General features: G+C 61.5%; 1 protein-coding gene across 1 annotated transcript in view; it reads right to left on the bottom strand.

The window, feature by feature from the left end:
• Window positions 1-5,381, bottom strand: part of WWP2 (WW domain containing E3 ubiquitin protein ligase 2) — a 41,342-nt gene that overhangs the window by 34,498 nt on the left and 1,463 nt on the right. The window lies entirely within an intron of this gene.

The following is a 5,381-nucleotide window of genomic DNA, read 5'->3' as shown; positions in this document are numbered from 1 at the left end:
AGGGCACAGGGCCCCCGGTCCCGCTGCGCCCTGCCCTGGCCATTGCCAGGACCAGAAGCAGCCGTGCACCTCTCATGCCAGCCCGGAGAGCGGCTCCTGCCCTCCCTCCCTGTCCAGAGCTGCCCCTCCCCGCAGGGCGCCTGCCAGCCTCGCACAACTGGGAAGGGACACAAAGGGGACGGAGAAGGGGTCCGGCATGAGGCCGGTCACAGCAATCGCACCACGTGCGCCAGCCCATGGCTGTTAGCCGTCCTTCCTCCGGAGCCGACCAGCGCTGTGAGGGGGAGCCCAGCTGCAGGGCAGGCAGCTCCGTGCTGGGATTCACCACCCCCTCCTCCAAGCAGTCTCTGCCCTGCTGGGTGCTCCAGGCACCCCAAAGCCCAGCGCCACGAGGTCTGCAGGACAGGCTGCACTCGTGGATCTCCTGAAAACCTCTCAGGATTTTAGTGCCAAGGAGGCAGGTGATCCCTCAGTGCCCGGGGTCTGGGTGCAGCAGGAGCACATGCTCACGGGGGCACAGCACCGAGGTTGGCGCCCAATTCTGTCGCTTGTTACTCGCCCATCATCAGACAAGGGATTCTGCTAAGCCTGGTCTTACCCATCTGCCTAAAAGAGTTGCTCTCGGTTTGCTTCCAAAGGGAACCAACCTCACAGACCGTTTTAAGAGCCTGAGATAGAAGATGCTACTAAGCGCGGCCAAAAACCAGAACAAATCCAGACCCTGTTTCTCCCCAGCTGCTCCAAGCCATAGGAATTTGCATTTTCTCCGAGCTGTGTGGAAGTCGTACCCGCACACTCCGGGGGTCCCCTCCATCCCCCTCTGCGAGCGCCCGGCAGCCGAGCGCGCCGCTCTCCCCGCCAGAGCTGCACAAGCCCTCATTGTGCAGGCGCCCAGCCGAGGGGGCAGCAGCGCAGGAGCAAAGACAAGGTGTCTCCAAGCGGAGGATGTGAACATGAACCTCCCAGCCGGCTTCCTTCTCCCCCTCTCCACCCCCTCCAGCTTTTTTAAAGAAAATAAACACTAGCAGAACCTTCCATTCACTGTCCCAGTCCAGCACGCGGGACGCACAAAGGGACATTGCTGTTGCACCAACAGAGGGTCCCCTGAACGGCTGAGCACAAAGGCTGCCTGTGTCCCGCCGGCAGCCAGAATGTCAGAGGGATTATTATTATTTTGGGAGGGGGTCGGGGGGTGATTTGGTCCTGAATAAGGTCTCAGTTCAGCTACTTCCAGTGCCCCGCACGCAGCATCAGAGCTCCCATTTAGCAGAGGTGAGCTGGAATTCCCACCCAGCCCATTAAGCGGATTTACGGTTCCACGAAGCGAGGCTGGTAGCAGCCAGCGCGATAACGGCCCCGGGCTGAGCCCAAGCCCTCCGGGACCTCCAGGAACGACATGCGTCTGACGCCCACGGGCACAAGCACCAGAGAGCTGCCACACGGGACGAGGTAGCCCCTCTGCCTCTTCCCTGGGTTGGGTGGCTCCGTCTTCGCACACGCAGCCAGGAAGATTGCCAGACAGACAGCCGGACGGTGCTTCCCACCCTCTCAGCTCCCCAAACCCTCTTCGCACAGTTCCACTGGATGCAAAGGCCAGTTTCCACTCAACCGCTCCACGCGATCAAAGCTGCATCCACCATCGCCCCTTGAGAGCAGCCCCCTGCGGAGCAGCCGGGACTGTCACTTACGCAAACAGAAGATAAGCAGATCCTCTGGGCTATCCTGAAAACCACGCACTCCAGCCAGCAACCTACTTGCCCCCCATCAATCTGCAGAAGAATCAAATCCCAGAGCCAGAACCCTGCCCTGAAAGCACCCTGGCACTAGACAGAAAAAGCAGGGCAGAAAATAACATCAGCAGGGCCACTCTCAGCCCCAGAGGGAACACTGAGCTGTGCCGGCTTCCCCCGGGTCTCGGGGCCCCGGAGCTACCCCAGAGCTCAGGGCTGTCAGGCAGGCAGCACCACTCACAGCACCCACCTCCCTGGTGCTCGGCAAGTTAAGTCTAGCTTAACCTTTGTGCATACCTGCAGCCGAAGGAACGACTCCATGCTGTGGCTACAGTCCCCCTGGGAAGAAGCAGGGGGAAGTTAGACCTTCCAGAGCCATCCCTAAACCAAGGGGGAACCCAGAGTTTAGGGGAAGAAATAATCTTTACTGTCCCAGGTAAAGAGTAAAAGTCTCCCCAGGCAGTGGGAAGCTTTGCCCCTGCTGCTGACCCAGTCTCAGCCACCACAGCTTAGCGACAACTCAGTCCCACTCCACTCCACCCACTCCCAACTGGCAGAGCTAGGTATAACCAGGAGGACCTCAGGCTTCTGCTTTTTTCCTCTGAACCATCACAGCCCTGGGAAGGAAGACAAGATGGGAAAAGAGTCAAAGAGCCCGCTATCTCTGACCAGGGGCAGCTGGCTGTCTGCAAAACAGACCTGGCCAGGGCACGGCAGGACCGGAGCCAGCAGACCCTGCCTACTCGCTGGCTCAGGCACAGAGAGCAGCCTCCCATCCAAAGAGAGCCTGGAGGTGGCCAGGGCACGGGGACAGTGCCGGTGGTCACAGTCCCATCAGCTCTGCAGGACACTCGGGACGTGACACCCGAAAGGTGACGCGGGGTAGGCACAGTCCGACCCCCGCTGTGACCCACTGGCTCGGACAACCAGTTTTACAGGACTGTTGCCCAGCTGCTACAGAGCCAGCTCACTGAACAGTCACCTCAGCCAGCCTGCGCATTTGCCTTCATGACTCCTCGCTAAGAACCTTTCCTGCCGGGCCATGCAGCAGAGCTCCTTTGACAGCATATCCACGACTTGGGGGGGAAGCTGCAGCTTTCCAGAGGTTTGGGGGTTTGCTGCTGCCTTCCTGGAGGGTCCCACAGGCCACGGCTCCAGCAGCTCTGCCTGAGGCACAGCAGCAGGGAAAGAAAAGGCTCCACAGGATCTGTAAAACCCTGGCATGTGGTGCCACTCAAGAAACAGGAGCCTGTTGATGTAACTCGCAACCCGAGCAGCGAGCAATAAAAGCGAGCGCTTTCCTTTGCGAGCTGCAGCCTGGCTCACTCTAGCGCCTGCACAGACATCCCTGCACACAGAGGAACCAGCAAAAACCAGCGAGGCCCAGCGTCGGCTTCCAGTGGCAGACTGTGGCACAAGGCCGGCCGGGGACGTTCCTCGGGCCTTGCAGGAGAAGCAGGCGAGGAGCTCCCGGAGCCCGGGAACAAAGAGGTGCCTCTGTGGCAGGCAGCAGCTCGGGGGCCGGGGCAGGGGGCCGTGCCATTGCAAATTAGCTGTTTTATGGGAGCCCTGGGAACAGCTCCGTGGAAGGCTTCAGCTCATTTTCTGTGATTGAGCCCATTCTTACCCACCTCTCCGTCTCCCTGGCCAGTCCCCTCCGAAAGCGGGAGGGCGCTGCCTGCCAGAGGAGAGGCCCTGGAGGCGCCTGCCAAGGCAGTGGGAAGCACAGCGAGCCCGAAATCAAGGCTGGACCTGCCCGGAGCAGGAGCTCCCATCCGACAGCTCGGGCTGTTAGCTCCAGCAGGCTCTCCCCATCTTCCCGGGAGCTCAGGCCTGACCGGGCTCGTTGCTGAGCTCTTTTTGCAGGCTCCAGGCCTCAAAGCCGAGACTCTTCCACCTGAAGCGAGGCGTGCTTGGCAGGAGGGCCGACAGAAAGAACGAGGGGATACTCCAGCGTCTTCCTGGCAGGCGGGAGCCCTGCACGCACAGCCACAGACGTCACCGGCAGCGAGAACACTACCCCTGCCCAAAAACAGAGCAACCAGAACAATTCTTCCGCACCAAGTAGAACAACTACAGGAACATAAACCAAAGGCCACAGCTACATTCACATTATCAGTAACTTACAGAAAAACTCACCAAAACCACAACAAACCCAACTAAGCTAGAAAGCGAGTCTGCTGCCCGGCAGGAGCAGCCCTTGGGGAAGGCACACTCCTGCTGAGTGCTTCCCAGGGGGGGGAGATGGCAGCCAGGCCCCCACCAGTGGGCACACGCGTTTCGGTGCCTTCACCACGCAGAGGGTTGCGGGCTGCATTATGACATTACTTGTCCGACTCAGGATGGCTTGAAATCCCAAATGCCCTTTGCACGCCCTTGTGTGACCTGACCCCTCCCCTAGGCTGGCAGGCAGAGGGAACAGGCTCCCCTCCTCTCGGCAGGCGAGGAGCCTCCTCGAGGAAGGGGTCTCCCAGGCGCCCAGGCTCCCACGGGACCTCTGGGGGCCCGGCAGCAGTCTGTGGCCCACTCAGAGCTGCAGCAAAGCCCAGAGGCCAAGCAGTGCGTCTGCAGAGGAGGGAGCAGACGCCAGGCTAGACAAGATGGGCAGACGAGAGCACACGGCTCGTCCGGGCAGTGCCGGCTGCCCCCAGCCCACGGCAGCACCTTCCTGGCAGGGCAGGGCAGGGCAGGGCAGGCTCTGCAGCTTTAAGAGTCCTCCCTCCCAGCCCAAGGTGTCAAGGAAAAATCTGACACGTTTTTCCTGGTGGATGTTAATGGACAAGCTAGAACAGCCAGTTGCCTTTTCCATTCATTTTCCACACAGCCCCCTGGGACGCCTGCTAATGAAAGAGCCGATTGTGCCCCTGCAGAGGAGCAGGCAGGTAGGGCGGGAGCAGCGGCGGCTCCAGGAGCCCAGCACAGCAGGGTATTCGCACAGCTCGGGAAGAAAAAGCTGCAGAGGAGGGTGCCCTGGGGCAGAGACCTCCACTGCAGGCTGCCTGGCAACAGCCCAAGCAACAGGCAACCCAGCCCTGCAGCTACCCGGGGCGGACGTTCAGGTCCTCCAGGCTTTGCGAGATGACGGCGGCAGCAGCAGCAGAGCTCCCTGCATGGCCCTCGCTGCCCCAGCAGGACAAAGTGCCACTCAGGGGCACGGCAGCCCGCGAGCCGCAGGGAGCACAGCGGGGACGCCATCGCGGTTTCGTAGCCTGCAGCTGGCAGCGCCAGGGGAAGCAGCTCACCCCAGCCCCTCGCACAGGGGAGCCTGAACCAGCCCCGTATCCCCCCGGGGCACAGGAGGCCCCTCTCCCCGCTCAATACCAGGTCTGTCTCTCGCAAGCGGTGGAGCTTTGCTTGGAAAAGACAGAGCGAGCCTTTTCCAGCCCCGCACAGCCGCTTGCGTGGCCCAAGCCCTGAATGGCCACCTTTATGCGGTAGCTGCTGTCACGAGCCACACTCTGGCGACCACAAATGGCAGCAAATAGCTGAGGGGTTTGTGTTTCCGTGCAGGCTGCACGGCACCCTGGCTAACGGAGGCATGGCTTCCGTCACGCCCCAGCCCACCGGCCCTGACAGGCGGCCCAGGGTGCACAATGGCGCCTTGCTCCCTCCTGGGGCAGGGGACTGCATGGGAGGCGCCGCGGGCCCCGC

The sequence above is a fragment of the Pygoscelis adeliae genome, unplaced genomic scaffold (assembly GCF_000699105.1).
Source record: "Pygoscelis adeliae isolate BGI_AS28 unplaced genomic scaffold, ASM69910v1 Scaffold496, whole genome shotgun sequence".
Classification (NCBI taxonomy): Eukaryota; Metazoa; Chordata; class Aves; order Sphenisciformes; family Spheniscidae; genus Pygoscelis; species Pygoscelis adeliae.
The sequence above is the reverse complement of the archived record's forward strand: the minus strand, read 5'-3'. Positions and strand labels throughout refer to the sequence as shown.